Here is a 17,918-nt window from a genome sequence, read left to right as displayed (position 1 = left end):
CCCAAAACAATTTGTAAAATTTTTTGTGGGGAGCGTGGGGGGGTATGTAAGTAGGCTGTTTAGGTTCTTTTATTTGTAACGCCACGTAGCGCTCTGTATGAAAATCACTGGCCGTGCTGTATGCAGTCTGTGGCTGGTTTGCATTGTTGTCTGCCATTGTAGTGTTGGACAGCGGCAGCTGGATGCTAACAGCGCGTAGCGTTTCGCAGTTGGAGGTGAGCCGCCAGCACTGGTGGATGTGGGGAGAGAGATTGCGGAGTTTTCAAATTTGCAAGACTGGATGTCATGAACTGCTATATATATTATGACTATTACGGTAAATACATTGTTTGTTCTCTATCAAAATCTTGCATTTGCTAACTATGCCTGTCAGTAGTTAGTGCCTTCAGTAGTTTGAATCTTTTATTTAGCTGGATAGTAGTGGCGCTCGCTGTATTGCAGTAGTTCCAGTAACCAAGATTTTTGTGAGGTAAGCGATTTGTGAAACGTATAGGTTAATGTTAGTCAGGGCCATTTTTTGAAGAGATTTTTGAAAGTCAGATTGCGTTGCGCTAAAAATATTTTGTGTCAGTTTAAGCATAGTTATGTATAATGTTTCTAAGGGGACGTTTCAAAGTCAACAAGCAGTAATATAGTATTAAGACGATTACATAAATAAAACTCTAATATTTTCAGTAATAACAACATAAAAGAAATTAATTCCGATCCAACACTAAAATTATTGGATAAGCTTAAAAAAGTCCTCAAAGAGTGCAACTTCCTCCTAACCTCACTTGAAATAGCTCAATACACGATAAAGTTCCACAAAGAACGTTATCTTGTATATTCGATTATGAACTACCAAAAGAGTCATTTCTACAGAAATAGTAAGAAACGTAATGACATTCTCACCAAGGCCTTTACATTTGAAGATAATTTTTGTGTAAATAGTAGCTATGAGCGTTCAGAAAATACCAAACACAATCCCTAACCAAACACATCCAGATTTGCCCCCTTTGATATAGATAACTTGTATACAAATACATCAGCAAGAGAAACAATTTCACTAATTAAAAATAGCTTTCTTGGCTATAAAGAGATCAGTTTACCTGAAATTTGCAGGCTTGTTGAATTTCAACCTGTAGTTTTTTCACATAACTGCTTCAGCTTCAATAACAATTTTTATGAAGAGGAAAATGGTCTTGCAATGGGTAGTTGCCTAGCTACCCTGCTAGATAAAATTTACATAAATCATTTCGAAACAATCTTATTCAATGCCAATTTCACAATAAAACAATCGTATATTACAAATACTATATGAACGAAACTCATCTTATTTAAAGGAAAGCAGTAGAAGAAGTTGAAAAGTCTGCATAAAAATACAAAACATAAAATTTTTTGTTGAACATGAAACTGATGAGGGTCAAATACAGAAAATACTTAAAACTTTCGAAAACAGATGTTAGAATCAACAGCTCATCTTGTCATCCCAAGCAATATGAAGTGGCATATCATAGGACAATGCTCAGCATAATGGAAAAAGTCCCTTTGGACACTGATGATAAACTAGAAGAACTAAAATCCATTAAACTAAGACCCTACAATTATACCTATGGCTCTGACACTATCAGTAAACTTCATAACAGAATTAAAAACATATACAGTAACAAATATAACTAAGAGTCGAAATTGAACAGCACCTTACAGAAACACCTCCTCCAAACGCTGTGAAATATGTCTGCATACAATCCATTGGTAAGTGTCATATGAGGGTACAAACTTAGTATATGCCAAAAATATCAAAATTACGTTCTCCACGATCAGTAAAATGAACGACAAAAATGGTCATGAGTTAAATTAAAAAACTGAAGTACACCACATTTCTGACATTTATAAACTAAGTTTTCTGCGCTGCAAATTTTACATGGGTGAAACTGGTAGGACTAAAAGTGTATGATACCATGAAAACATGGATGGTCTCAAGCTTAACAACCTAAATCAGTCAACTTTCGCTACTCACTTGGCCCACCACGGAAACATAGAGATAAGGGTCGAAAAAGGAGTACAAATGAACTTGTTAGAGGAATTAGAAATATACATCCACATTCACAATAAACCAGGTCACATACTGAATAATCAACTAGAATTAAGAACCCAATTGTACATCTAAAACTTCACACAACTCCTACAATTTGAAATGATAGAAATAATAATTAACTAACAAAGAGAAAATACTTCATTGGCCATCGCCAGACTCTTTCAAGCCTAAATAATTAAATGTCTAACTGTATAAAATTTTTCTATGATGAACAAGTATCTTTGAAGTAACTACAGAAGTGTGCCATATGTGCACAAATATCACATACTTCATCACATCAAATTAACGGCCGATTTAAACAAATATATCCATCATCTTGTAATTGGATCAGTTCATTGATCAGTATGGACTGAAATGAAAATCTAACTTCTGCCTTATAATAAAAGAGGGCTTTCCATAAGGTAGAATGTATAGAGCATGTATAATTGTGAAACTATCTAATGTCTAAATCTTTGTTGTATTTTAGAGTGCAAATGTACAACGTTTTGTAAACTTTACATTACAAAAACCTCGTCATATTTTAGGACACAAATGTAGAACTTGCAAAGAAGTCAACACACCAGTTGTCATTGGGCTCAGGTCCTAGACAAGTAGTAGTACAACAAAATCATTTAAAAAAACAGGTAAGGGTCATTTCCTATGGTGTGGTTTACGCACACAGCTGCGGTGTTATCTAACCGAAATGGTTAAAATTATAGTATAACACCTATGGTTCCTAGATCAAACGTCGTCCTGTGATTGAGCTGCTCTCTTGGAGACCCAAACCGTTTTTGTTCTTAACTGTGGACCTGTAACCTAACAAACAGAACAGTCCACTTCCCACACTGCCCTGCTAAACACGTAGCCACTTCCAGTGTGTAATGAGTTCCTCACCTCTTAAGCGGAGCTCGGTATGCTACCATTCGACGGCGCAAGTAAAGCAATCTGCAGCGTACATGTTGGAGACACATCCGATCCTGTGATTCAGACCGTCCAACATGCTCTGTATCAAAGGTCCTCGCCGGCTAGGGTGGCCGAGCGGTTCTAGGCGCTGCAGTGTGGAACCACGCGACCGCTACGTTTGCAGGTCCTTAGGTTGGTTACGTTTAAGTAGTTCTAAGTTCTAGGGGACTGATGACCTCAGACATTGTGCCATGGTGGTCAGAGCCATTTCAACCAGCCCAAAGGTCCTCAGTGGTTCCTGTCTATGAAGCTACTAATGGTGAACTCTTGTCTTCATTTTGCAATCAGACTGGCAGTCTTTAGCATTTCAAATAGTTGACTGAAATGAGAGAAAATTTCTTCCAGTTCCAAGCAGCATTCATCATTAGTACCGACATGAACCAGCATCTGCAGCTAGCTGCAACCTGTACTCTTGGTGGCTTCTGGGAGCACCCATTCTATATCTTGAGAGACTTCCCTGGCATGCTTACAGACTGCAAACTGGATTTCTTATCTTCATAGACAGCAATATGCATTACACAAGTACCATTGGAGCTGCCAACTACCAGTACTCCCACCCTCTGTGAGTGTCCAGATCTTGCACGCTGAGAAGCTTCCCTTGCAACAGGGCAAGCCACTGCATCTGGCTCAAGATATTTATCAGCCACGGATAGTGCTGTTAACTTATTTGTCAGATGAAATGGGATGGCCTTACAATCGGTCCTTGCTTTCCACATTTTGAAGTGACCTCTCACTTGTCTATGGGTGCTGGATCAACTGCTGTGCAGGTGTAAACGAGGTAGCCGCATTAGTAGGCATTTCAGGGGAACGTGGGACGTGTTGGACATCCCTGGGATCCCCAAGTCTAGTACCCCACAGTGATGCCCATTGGTAACAACCTCAAGCTATGTGACCAAAGCCAGCACTGCCTGGAGCTGTGAGCAAAGGTTCACTGACTCATCGCGCATCAGAATACAGCATCAACATTGGGTATCCATACTAAAGACGGCGGATCCCTACACCAGCCAGGTATTAAAACGCAAAACTGTGTCTACCAAGTACACAAACACGCAATAAATTTACAAATTAAACTAATAAGCACCAAAGGTAAATGAAAGGAAGTCGCTTGTGGTTGAAGCTCGTATAAACAAATGACATCTGGACACTGTACTCTCCCCTGGTGCTACTGGGGCAAGAGCTCCCGCCTTTATGCTCTCTTAGCGAACTGGATTTTAAATCAAAACAAACGCCTGTGGCGATAAAGGCGGCGAAACTATGTACTACACAGTTATTAATACTTGAAACTCTGTCCACTAAGCTGATAAGGACTCAATAAATTTAGAAATTAAGTTACTAACCTCACAGATAAACAAAACTAACTCGTTTCTATTTGAAACTGGTGCAAATAATTAACAAATGAACCCCGCTGCTGCTGGGTCAAGATCGGCCACCTTCCTAAGTTAATAAAACTGAGCATTCATTAGGTATCAGCTGTTCTTACTATTCGTAGTTGTTAAACCATTTTATAAACGTCCGAAGAAATTGTTAAATTTAGAGTTGAAAGCGAGAGGATTACTACTCCGATTTTTTAAAATCCTTGTGGTGTCTTGTTGAAATGGATTCAGAAGAGTACCCTACGTCTTTCTGCATAAGTACGATACCGGTTCTAACACCAAATTTCTTTGTCTTCATTTCGCTCTACAGCTAATGATTGCCCTTATTCGCAACTGCGAATACATTTCATTTACTTGTGCACAGGACCCAAGGAAGTGCGATCCAAATGGTACCCGCATACTACCTAGTATTAACTGACTGAAAGTTACTCAACTTTGGGAATAAGTTCTGTTGTTAACAACAAACGACGTCAAAGAAAATGTACATTGAGAGGCGAATCTCAAAATTACCGGACTGCTGAATAACAGTCGACAACAGGCTCATGGATTTATACCGGACAATCCTCGAACAACCAATGTCTGAGCCAAACATACCGTTTGTGAAAAGAGATATCACAGAAACTATTGTCATCACCCAGATGTAGCTGCAAGTTTGCAGCCACACGATCTGCATATTCCATTGACTAACGGCCGCTTTCAGAATGGGCGGAAGATGTGTTTCGTACAACAGGTGTGGTCAGCTGTTAGTATGGTTCTTGCGGTTATGATAGTCTTGTTATTCCCGCTGTTCTACGTGGAATCAAAAATTGTTTCACTATGACAGGCTTCCCTGTAAGAGTACAGGGCGTCTCAGTCAAAAACGATTTCAATGAAATTGTTCTACCTGTGAATTCGCAAAAAACTGCCATGTCAACCGCTACCGCTGGCAACATTAATCAGATTTACTACTTGTGGATTTCGGTTTATCCTGTGTTCATATTATGTCGTAGTATCTAGAAATCATGCGGTACTGTGGTACGTGAAGATACGGATGGCGCATCGTTATATATCTTAAGTGAGCCCATATTTCAGCTGGGCATCAACTTAGTGCTAACCAAAATAAATAAGAAAGTTACTCGAGAGAGCAAAGCGGTAGACCAACATGACCTGCGAAGAGGGCTACAAACTCTTGTCGTCTTCGTTACCAGTTACTGATGGTCTGTGGGCGGAATGCATGTTTTGGAGCTGCACCCCTGCGTGCTGTAAACAGCACGCTGCAGGCCACAGGGTCCAGTATCAGGACGCAGGTCCAAGCGGACACCATGTCAGCAGCACTACATCACAATAGCAGCATACATCGGAAATGCCGAGGACAGTCAATAAAATATCTATGTCATACATTTAATATCCTTCCCTTTGATCTAGTCATCTAGTCACTACACAGCATATCAAGATGTCAAGTTACTTTATAATACAAATAAATAAATACTCGCTATCTGAATGGGACGCAAATCGGTAAGTGTGGTGTACTTGAACAGACAAAGAAATGATTACAATTTCAGAAAAAATTGGATGATTTATTCAAGAGAAGTAGATTCACAAATAATACAAGTCAATAACTGTCCAGTTCTGGCATTATGCAACCAGTTATTGATTGACACAGTTGTGATTCGTGCACGAAATCCCTCAGGAGGGCGTCTAACAACTGTGTCAATCAATAACTGGTTGCATATATATGCAACTGTGGTACCGTGTTGAAGCTTCATGGACAGCTGTACCTGTACACGCCATCCGAAGTCTGTTTGACTCAGTGCTCAGGCGTATCAAGGCTGTTATTACGGCCAGAGGTGTTTGTTCTTGGAACTGATTTCTCAGGATCTATGCTCCCAAATTGCTTGAAAATGTAATCACATGTCAGTTCTAGTGTAATATATCTGTCCAATGAATACTCGTTTATCATCTTCATTTCTTCTTGGTGAAGCAATTTTAATGGCCAGTAGTGTACATATTAAAATGAGGTAACATATACAGGGTGTTACAAAAAGGTACGGCCAAACTTTCAGGAAACATTCCTCACACACAAATAAAGAAAACATGTTATCTGGACATGTGTCCGGAAACGCTTAATTTCCATGTTAAAGCTCATTTTAGTTTCGTCAGTATGTACTGTACTTCCTCGATTCACCGCCATGATTTCATACGGGATACTCTACCTGTGCTGCTAGAACATGTTCCTTTACAAGTACATCACAACATGTGGTTCAAGCACGACGGAGCTCCTGCACATTTCAGTCGAAGTGTTCGTACGCTTCTCAACAACAGATGCGGCGAGCGATGGATTGGTAGAGGCGGACCAATTCCATGGCCTCCACGCTCTCCTGACCTCAACCCTCTTGACTTTCATTTATGGGGGCATTTGAAAGCTCTTGTCTACGCAACCCGGTACCAAATGTAAAGACTCTTCGTGCTCGTATTGTGGACGGCTGTGATACAATACGCCATTTTCCAGGGCTGCATTAGCGCATCACGGATGCCGTGAGACGGAGGGTGGATGCATGTATCCTCGCTAACGGAGGACATTCTGAACACTTCCTGCAACAAAGTGTTTGAAGTCACGCTGGTACGTTCTGTTGCTGTGTGTTTCCATTCCATGATTAATGTGATTTGAAGAGAAGTAATAAAATGAGCTCTAACATGGAAAGTAATCGTTTCTGGACACATGTCCATATAACATATTTCCTTTCTTTGTGTGTGAGGAATGTTTCCTGAAAGTTTGGCCGTACCTTTTTGTAACACCCTGTATAAATTACGGATTGTAAGCGGTTGCTTGGCCTCAAAACAAGGTAACCTTGCACATTTAAGCCCACAAACACAAGAAAGAACTGAACATGAAAATATTCTAAAATAATTTTGGACACCTGATCCTTTAGAGTAAAATCTAAGAAACGCAACACATGAGTGACTTAAACACAAAAGATATTACAAGATTTTAACCACTCAATGGGTTAAATATAAGGCCCAGATATTGAAGGAAGTGTGACATTGCAGTCACATACCGCTAGGCAACTTCTGATTGTCGTCCATTTCCTTATTTTGTTGACGACGCTGGAGAAGGACACTGGGCTCGTTAGTTCAGAAATAAAGCTTCACATCGTGCTGATCGAGGTGTGCGCTCCTGCTCTTGGTGGCCTGTTACAGGGCTGTCTGCGCGCGGGAAAGCAGCTTCCCGAGGGACCTCAGTTTGTGTTAAGTTAGCGAGGCTGGGCGAGGCCAGCCGTGTGCTTTCGTCGGCACAGGCGGCGTTCGCCTTTATAGCCTGTGCTAAGCCGCTCTGGCTCCCTGGAGACTCAGTGCGCGCGACTGAAAGTGCCTTCGTGTAGGGGGCTTTAAGAACGCGCCGATACAGTTGTTCGTTGTCTATCATTCCTGACGTTGTCTCCCAGTCAGATAAATTGGTGTGCGCCTACGCCGTGGCCTGAAGTCTGCCACCAGTGATTGAAACCCTGCCGGCAGCCATTAGGAATTTCTTGCTCGTTATGTCATATCCTGTAAGCTACGGATGGGAAATTTCGGCAGGGTTCCCCTGCATTTACATGAATTTTGTTATTTCTTTAATTATTTGTTGTGTGTTTAGTCTGACAAGATTAGGACCTTGAGGTCCTCTCTTACATCTCAACAGGAACATCACTTACCAAAGGTGCCCCAAAAAAAAGTTCAGTCATAATGGGCATAATAATATTAACATTGATAATAGTAATAATAGTAATAGTTGCCATTAATAATAATAACAATAATACTGCTGATTATAGTAATAATAGTGAATAGCATAAGCAATTATATATTTTATTTTAGTACATTTCAGTCTAAGATAAAAGTTATTGGGAGTGAAACGAATACAGATGAATGTAAGGTGTGACAGTAATTCTGGTAGTGACAGTAGAAGGTAGGAAACAATGAAATACAAATATAGCAATCTTCTGACAAGAGAGGGGAGAGGGGAGTTGTGGGGTAGAGAGTATTTGAGAGACTAAGCTGCGGATTTGAGTATGACTTTGTCATAGGAAGTGGGTCATTAGCTGTCTTTTGAAGCTTGGGAAGGTTTGGTTTCTCTGATATTTTGTTGTATATTGTTCCAGAGTCTTTCTTTTGCCTATGCCATAGACCCGCAGCCATCGAAGGGTCGCCAGCCGGTGTGGCCGTGCGGTTCTAGGCGCTTCAGTCTGGAACCGTGTGAGCGCTACGGTCGCAAGTTCGAATCCTGCCTCGGGCATGGTTGTGTGTGATGTCCTTAGGTTAGTTAGGTTAAAGTAGTTCTACGTTCTAGGGGCATGATGACCTCAGATGTTAAGTTCCATAGTGCTCAGAGCCATTTGAACCATCGCAGGGTCGGCGTGGTTGCAACAGATTTGGCAGTGTTAGTGTTAAGGATGTTCGGACGCTCTTCCTGCCGCTACCCCGTACCCCCCACGACGGAATCAGTGTACCCCACCTGGCTGTGTCTACTGTAAATCGTGGCATAGTGCTGACATGTTTCAAATGTCTGCGAAGCATGTAACTGAGGCGGAACGTGGGGACCAGCCCGGTATTCACCTAGCGGGATGTAGAAAACCGCCTAAAAACAACACCCAGGCTCGCCAGCACACCGGCGCTCGTCGTTAATCCACCAGGCGGATTCGATCCAGGCCGGCGCCCCTGCCCGAGTCCAGGAAGCAGAGCGTTACCGCGCACGGCCACCCTGCCAGGTTGAATATTGTTCCAGAGTCGGGTTGCTTGAATGGAGAATGGTTTAGAGATTATGACACTGTTATGTGCTGGTACAGAGAGGATTTTAGTGTGGTGAGAACAGGTGTTTCTGCTGTGCTTTTCAGATGGTAGCTTAAAAATTGGCGATAGATAAGAGGGAGTGAAGTGATTGGAAGACGATAGAGCAAGCATAGGGTATGATAGTCACTACGCTTTTTGGCACGTAGACATAGTACTTGTTTGTAGGCAGGAGTCACATTGCCGAAAAAGCGAATGTCACAGATACATCGTGCAGAAGCATTCATCGCCCGTTCCAACCTGATTGGGTTTTCGTATGAAAGCTCTTGGAGAATAGCAATACCATACGAGTATAGGGAGTACAAGTGAATCTACAAGCTTATTTTTAAGCTCTAAAGGAAATATTTCTTTATATCTGTAGTGAGGGAAGTGACGCTGATACATTCTTGCAGACTGCAGTTGTGTATACAGTCAAGTCCAGGTGAATATCCAAAATTAGTCCAATTTCCGGAATAAGAAGAGGTTATTTCTGTGCGGTTCAGAATCAGTGGAGAAGAGATTCACTATATTGATAGGTAATTATTCTTTTATGAGCGACTAAGTTTACTTGTGTTTTAGAAGGGCTAAGTTTCAAAAGAGATTATGTGCACAGTCTGACAGGGCAAGTAAATCAACATCTACTTGCTAGTTAGATGTGCACAAATTTGTTGGGTTTGCAGTTAGGTATAGCTGGAGAGCATCGGCGTATAAGTCATATCTACAATGGGAGAGAACAGTTGAGAACATCATTAACACGTAATGACAATAGTAGGGAGACCGTTACTAATCCCTGAGGGACTCCTCACTTGTCACCTTTTTGCTCCAACTATTACACATTGCTACTGCGATCTGAAGTCGGTGTGGAACCATTCTACAAAACTTGAAGGAAAGTTTAGGCTTAGGAGCTTAACAAGTAATGTGTCAAAGTCCACAGTGTCGAATAAAGCAATCTAAAAAAGGACATAATAGGCGCCGGCTGTTTGTGCATGGTTTATTTCAAACAGTCAGTCACTTTCATAACGGCAGTCATGGTGCTCCGATTTTGCCGGAAGCCAGACTGGTATTCGCCTAAAAGGCTATGTGGTGTTAAATAAGTTGTGAGCTGTCCGTGATGTACGTATTATAAAGTCTTAGATAGTGCTGATATATTGCAAATGGATATGTAGTCGGAGTGTTCTCTGGCAGATTCTTTCTTTGGTAGGGGTTTTATGAGTCCCTGCTTCCAGTCCGATGGGAAGGTACAAGAGGGAAATTCTTGTTGGTTACTGTGGTAAAAGGTAAAAGTCTTTCTCTATGTGTAGTGTTTCTGTTTTGGAGAAGAGAGGAGCGAAGTTTTGAGGGTACATTCGCTGTGAGAGAGGGGTGCTGCCCGGTCTCGGAAAGAGAGGCGTTTGGTTCAGCTTCGACCCGGCGCGCATACTGAATTTTCGAGTAAGTTTCACACTGTGTGTTTTCGCTATCCACTTCCCGAGCAGCTCACAATCTGCGTGATATACCATGCATCTTGTGTTGCCTAATTATTTCTATTGTTTTATCGATCTTGCATCAATTTGTTTTACAGCTGCAAACTGCGCAAATTAAGGAAGCTTTTCGCGTTTCCCAAGTAGCCTTTCAGATAGTTTTGACATATTCATCAAAGTGTTAATGGACGTTCATTATGTACTTACGCCTGCGTGGAGCCACCTTTTGTTGTAAATTTTACAACAATTAATGCTAGGTTCACTAATAACTTATATCAGGCATTTTCAATCAGCTGACCGCTAGTGATAAGTGGAAACGCAGCGTTAGAGTCCCGGTACAGCATAAATTTTCATATGTGACAATTGTGTTGTAGATCTTACCTGGCACAGCTGATGCCGAGCAGCTTGCTGTCAGAGAATTTCGTGCAGCTGTAGTTCGGCAGCAGTGTCTGTTCTTTCACACATGCACGAAAGTGTTTTCATTGTGACTCATGTCGAACATTGAGTCAATAAATCAATATTGTTAAACGCATACTGTATTTAACTGTTTATCTCAGGCTTGCTTTACATTTCCAAACCTGGTTGCCCTACCACTGATCCTGATTACACATGCTTCTAATAATAAATATAATCAGTCGTTTCAACATCTAATTTGTTGTCTCAATGTGACGGTGTTTCCGTTTCAAATGAAGGGTCAACACTTCAGAGCATATGTATTTACTGCCAGAGATTATAAATAATTTGTTGATTGAAGGCTAATAAGCAGCACCTTAGTGTAAGTTCGCAAACAGATTTATTTGCAAGTATCGTTATTAATGTGTTTATCTGATGTCTAAAGCGCGCTGCTTTCGGTGACTAGCACCTGAATAAGTGTGGAATGCGGACAGCACACCTCACTGCCAAGACCCAGCATTACGCTAAGCATAGGCATTTAAAAACCATATCCGTATTTAGTCGAGTAATAATGGAGATAGAGCGTACCAAATTCTGATCGCTCTTACCACTATTTTAAACGTAATGTGGGCATGTCCCGATTGCCAATGATGCTGATCCACTTTTAAAATCACGCCAAATATCAGCAACTAGCGAAAGTCGATCACCTTTATAGGCCTGGACGCAAAACATGCTTCCGTTAGCATGGCATAGGAAAACAGGGTTTGCGAAAATTCTCATGCGACACTTAATTTCAACATTTGTGTCTACGCCAGACACTGGGGACACACTCACGGCTGACAAGTGACATCCGTCCACTGGGACATCAGAAATGGGATCTGGCCGACTCAGAAGACACAACGCAAGCCCGCGTGCGCAGAAGGCAGCAGTGTTCTTCAAATGACTCTCCACGACAAACTTCCGTCAACGACAAGGTGGCGACCACGTCCGTTCTCGGAAGGCGTGTCCTCGAAGCGTGCGCGTCAGCCAGGAGGACGAGACTCCTCCGTGAGCCGCGTGTGCCGTTAAAATCTCTTCAAGGAGCCCGAAAGCTGCACCCTGGCGAGACGTGAGGAAGGCCGCCGCCGGCGAACGAAACCAAAGAGGTACAAGCAGCGGCGGAAATCGGTATCTCACGCTTCTCTCATAGCACTTATCCGTCAGTCCCCTCAGAACCTGTTTACCAATATTACCAGAACGTAAAAGTCTTCTCCTTCATCTGCGTATTTTCTGAAGTAGTGAAACATTGGAAGTAGTTCCTCGTTCCCGCTCTTCTTTATTCTTCTACATCTACATCTACATCATTACTCCGCAAGCCACCTGACGGTGTGTGGCGGAGGGTACCTCTATCGGTTCTCCCTTCTATTCCAGTCTCGTATTGTTCGTGGAAAGAAGGATTGTCGGTATGCCTCTGTGTGGGCTCTACTCTCTGATTTTATGCTTATGGTCTTCTCGCGAGATGTACGTAGGAGGGAGCAGTATACTGCTTGACTCCTCGATGAAGGTATGTTCTCGAAACTTCAACAAAAGCCCATACCGAACTGCAGAACGTCTCTCATGCAGAGGCTTCCACCAGAGTTAATCTATCATCGTAATGCTTTCCCAATTACTAAATGATTCTGTAACGAATCGCGCTGCTCTTCGTTGGATCTTCTCTATCTCTTCTATCAACCCTATCTGGTATGTATCCCACACTGGTGAGCAGTAGTCAAGCAGTGTAATGTAACCTACTTCCTTTGCTTTCTGACTGCATTTCCCTTGCGATTCTTCCAATGAATCTGAGTCTGGCATCTGCTTTACCTAAGATTAATTTTATATGGTCATTCTATTTTAGATCGCTCCTAATGCCTACTCCCAGATAATTTATGGAACTAACTTCTTCCAGTTGCTGACCTGCTATATTGTAGCTATATGATAAGTGATCTTTCTTTCTGTGTATTTGCAGCACATTGCACTTGTCTGCATTCAGATTCAATGATTGGTTAGAGAATTCCCTCCCTAGGCCCGACAAGACGCCTCCTGAGACGCGGCAAGGTAGGAGTAGATAAAATGCAACAGGGAATAACAATATTAATGTGCTAATAGTAAACTGCAGGAGCGTCTATAGAAAGGTCCCAGAACTGCTTTTAATAATAAACGGTCACAACGCTCATATAGTACTAGAGACAGAAAGTAGGCTGAAACCAGAAGTAAACGATAAGTAGTGCAATAGTACCGAAGGAAATTGACGGAGATCCGAAATGTGAGATAATTTGGGTGAATGTCACGGTTAAAGCAGGCTCAGACATGGTAATTGGATGTCTCTATAGGCCCCCTGGCTCAGCAGCTGTTGTGGCTGAGCACCTGAAGTATAGTTTGGAAAATATTTCTAGTAGATTTCCCCACCATGTTACAGTTCTGGATGGAGATTTTAATTTGCCAGATATAGACTGGGAGACTGAAACGTTCATAACGGGTGGCAGGGACAAAGAATCCAGTGAAATTTTTTGAAGTGCTTTATCTGAAAACTACCTTGAGCAGATAAACAGAGAACGACTCGTGGCGATAACATATTAGACCTTCTGGTGACAAACACACCCGAACTATTTGAAACAGTTAACGCAGAACAGGGAATCAGCGATCATAAAGCGGTTACTGCATCGATGATTTCAGCCGTAAATAAAAATATTAAAAAAGGTAGGAAGATTTTTCTGTTTAGCAAAAGTGACAAAAAGCAGATCGCAGAGTACCTGACGGCTCAACACAAAAATTTTGTCTCAAGCACAGGTAGTGTTGAGGATCAGTGGACAAAGTTCAAAACCATCGTACAATATGCGTTAGATGAGTATGTGCCAAGCAAGATCGTAAGATATTGAAAAGAACCACCGTGGTACAACAATCGAGTTAGGAAACTGCTGCGGAAGCAAAGGGAACTTCACAGCAAACATAAATATAGCCAAAGCCTTGCAGACAAACAAAAATTACGCGATGCGAAATGTAGAGTGAGGAGGGCTATGCGAGACGCGTTCAATGAATTCGAAAGTAAAGTTCTATGTACTGACAAAAAATCCTAAGAAATTTTGCTCTTATGGTCTTGAGCGGTAAGTGGATCAAAACAAAATGTCCAGACACTCTGTGACAGAACGGTACTGAAACAGAGAATGACAGACTAAAGGCCGAAATACTAAATGTCTTTTGTCAAAGCTGTTTCGCAGAGGAAGACTGCACTGTAGTTCCTTCTCTAGATATTCTCACAGATGACAAAATGGTAGATATCGAAATAGACGACAGAGGGATAGAGAAACAATTAAAATCGCTCAAATGAGGAAAGACCGCTGGACCTGATGGGATACCAGTTCGATTTTACATAGAGTACGGGAAGGAACTTGCACTCCTTCTTGGAGCGGTGTACCGTAGGTCTCTAGAGGAGCGTAACATTCCAAAGGATTGGAAAAGGGCACAGGTCATCCCCGTTTTCAAGAAGGGACGTCGAACAGATGTGCAGAACTATAGACCTGAGGCTTTTTGCAGATGATGCTATGGTGTATCGAGAGGTTGTAACAATGGAAAATTGTACTGAAATTCAGGGGGATCTGCAGCGAATTGACGCATGGTGCAGGGAATGGAAATTGAATCTCAATGTAGACAAGTTTAATGTGCTGCGAATACAAAGATAGATAGTTTCCTTATCATTTAGCTACAAAATAGCAGGTCAGCAACACGAAGCTGTTAATTCCATAAATTATCTCGGACTGCGCATTAGGAGTGATTTAAAATGGAATGATCATATAAAATTGATCGTCGGTAAAGCAGATGTAAGACTGAGATTCATTGGAAGAATCCTAAGGAAATGCAATCCGAAAACAATGGAAGTAGGTTACAGTACACTTGTTCGCCCACTGCTTGAATACTGCTTAGCTGTGTGGGATCCGTACCAGATAGGGTTGATAGAAGAGATAGAGAAGATCCAAAGGAGAGCAGCGCGCTTCGTTACAGGATCATTTAGCAATCGCGAAAGCGTTGCGGAGATGATAGATAAACTCCAGTGGAAGACTCTGCAGGAGAGACGCTCAGTAGCTCGGAACGGGCTTTTGTTAAAGTTTCGAAAAACATACTTTCACCGAAGAGTCAAGCAGTATATTGCTCTCTCCTACGTATATCTCGCGAAGACGCCCTGAGGATAAAATCAGAGAGATTAGAGCCCACACAGAAGCATGCCGACAATCCTTCTTTCCACGAACAGTACGAGACTGGAGTAAAGGGGAGAACCGATAGAGGTACTCAGGGTACCCTCCGCCACACGCCGTCAGGTGGCTTGCGGAGTACGGATGTAGATGTAGATGTCAATTGCCATTCCCTGCACCATGCGTCAATTCGCTGCAGATCCTCCTGCATTTGAGTATAATTTTCCATTGTTACAACCTCTCGATATACTACAGCATCATTCTCCAAAAGCCTTAGTGAACTTCCGATGTCATTCACAAGGTCATTTTTGTATATTGTGAATAGCAACGGTCCTACGACACTCCAATGCGGCACACCTTAAAATCACTCTCACTTCGGAAGACTTCTCTCCATTGAAAATGACATGTGGCGTTCTGTTCTGTAGGAACTCTTCAATCCAATCACACAATTGGTCTGATAGTCCATATCTTCTTCCTTTGTTCATTAAACGACTGTGGGGAACTGCATCGAACGCCTTGTGGAAGTCAAGAAACAAGGCGTCTACTAGTGAACCCGTGTCTATGGCCCTTGAGTGTTGTGGACGAATAGCGCGAGCTGGGTTTCACACGATCGTCTTTTTCGAAACCCATGGTGATTCCTACAGAGTAGATTTCTAGTCTCCAGAAAAGTCATTACACTCGAACATAATACCTCTTCCAGAATTCTACAACTGGTCGACGTAAAGAAATGTTCATAAGTATGTGAAATCTTATGGGACTTAACTGCTAAGGTCATCAGTCCCTAAGCTTACACACTACTTAACCTAAATTATGCAAGGACAAAAACACACCCATGCCAGAGGGTGGACTCGAACCTCCTCCGGGACCAGCCGCACAGTCCATGACTGCAGCGATGACGTTTGAGATATTGGTCTATAGTTCTGCACATCTGTTCGACGTCCCTACTTGAAAACGGGTATGACCTGTGCCCTTTTCCAATATTTTGGAACACTACGCTCTTCTACAGGCCTATGGTACACCGCTGCAAGAAGGGGGTCAAGTTCCTTCTCATACTCTTTGTAAAATCGAAGTGGTATCCCCTCAGGTCCAGCGGCCTTTCCTCTTTTGAGCGATTTTAGTTGTTTTTCTATTCCTCTGTCATCTATTTCGATATCTACCATTTTGTCATCTCTGTGACAATCCAGAGAAGGAACTACAGTGCAGTCATCCTCTGTGAAACAGCTTTGGAAAAAGACTTTTAGTATTTCGGCCTTTAGTAAGTCGTCATCTATTTCAGTATCATTTTGGTCACAGAGTGTCTGGACATTTTATTTTGATCGGCAACCGCTTTGACGTAAGACAAAAATTTCTTAGGATTTTTGCCAAGTCAGTACATAGAAGTTTACTTTCGAATTCGTTGTGTGATGCTGGCAGTTCTATCAGCTCTCTCATGCACATTTTGTAATGAGAAATTTCCTTCCTCGTTTGCCTCTCTTGACGTAGATTTAAGGTTTAGCACATACTCTTGCCTGATTACTGAAAGGGTATTGAGAATTCGTGTCTACAGTTTGAGAGAGCACTCACATTATGTGAAGTTTGCACAACAAACTAGAACAATAAGAAATAATAGATGTTCTAAGATAATGTTTTCTGAAGCTGAGTCATGCTGGTCTTCCCCAAGCTCAAACTTAAATTACGTATTTCTGTGTGTCGTATGAAATACTTTGTAGAAAATGTTAAATATGATCTGTTCACTATCAAATAAAACAATAGGCGTTAAATTTGTCTCAGATCTTCGTTTATTCACTGGTAGGTTAACTCTTACCCCATGTTATCACCCAATGCACATATCATAATGATGTTGTACAGGAATTCCATACACAGAACACTTGACGATCGCACCCGTTCATTCACACATTGAAGCAGAGAGTGACTTCCGATAGCGACTGTACCCAACGGTTACTGCTAGTGTAGTTGCTATGCCGAGCTACATCTCATACGAGCAAACCAGATGAGTCTTTGCCTGTGGTTACGGGTATTTTATGTACTTGGGCTAAGCACAGCTCTGTTTTAAAAGAGTAATAGCTCGACGAGTGGAGCCGCTCACGTCTTCTTTCATGCCACGCAGTAGCTTCGCTGCAAATAATAATAACCTGGAGCTGTGATTCTGTAGTCAAATGGTCTCTGCATTAGCTAGAGTTGCGACTTAATAAAATACACAAAAATACAGAATGAAAGTTGAATGCATAATTTAATAACAAGGGTTCTGTTCTAACGTCAGTAATTGTTATACATTCCACAGATTTTTGTTGAATAATGTTTATTGAAGAAAGGACGTCTCAAATAAACAGGAAGTTGTCCTATGATATTCAACTGAAATACAGACAGAAGATAACCTTATCAAATTAAGTAAAGTTACTTTGAGAGCGATACGAGAACAGTAGCACAATTCCCAAACTAAACAGTAATCATACATACACCAAAAATAAGTCCATTTCGTAATGACAATACACGAAATATTCACCTGCTCAAAACAGTTCAGAGTTAAACATGATGATTTACGAATCAACACATGTGATACAAAGAGTAGTAACTCATAATCTGTAACTCATAATCTGTCTATCCTCAGTTCCGTAAAAGAAGTGGAATAAGTTAGTATCCTACACTGGAGTCCCTTGATTAATTAAAATATGGTAGTGGCCATTCACTGCAC

This window comes from Schistocerca gregaria, chromosome 7, assembly GCF_023897955.1.
Source record: "Schistocerca gregaria isolate iqSchGreg1 chromosome 7, iqSchGreg1.2, whole genome shotgun sequence".
In the NCBI taxonomy this organism is placed as follows: domain Eukaryota; kingdom Metazoa; phylum Arthropoda; class Insecta; order Orthoptera; family Acrididae; genus Schistocerca; species Schistocerca gregaria.
This window is presented reverse-complemented; position numbering follows the sequence as displayed.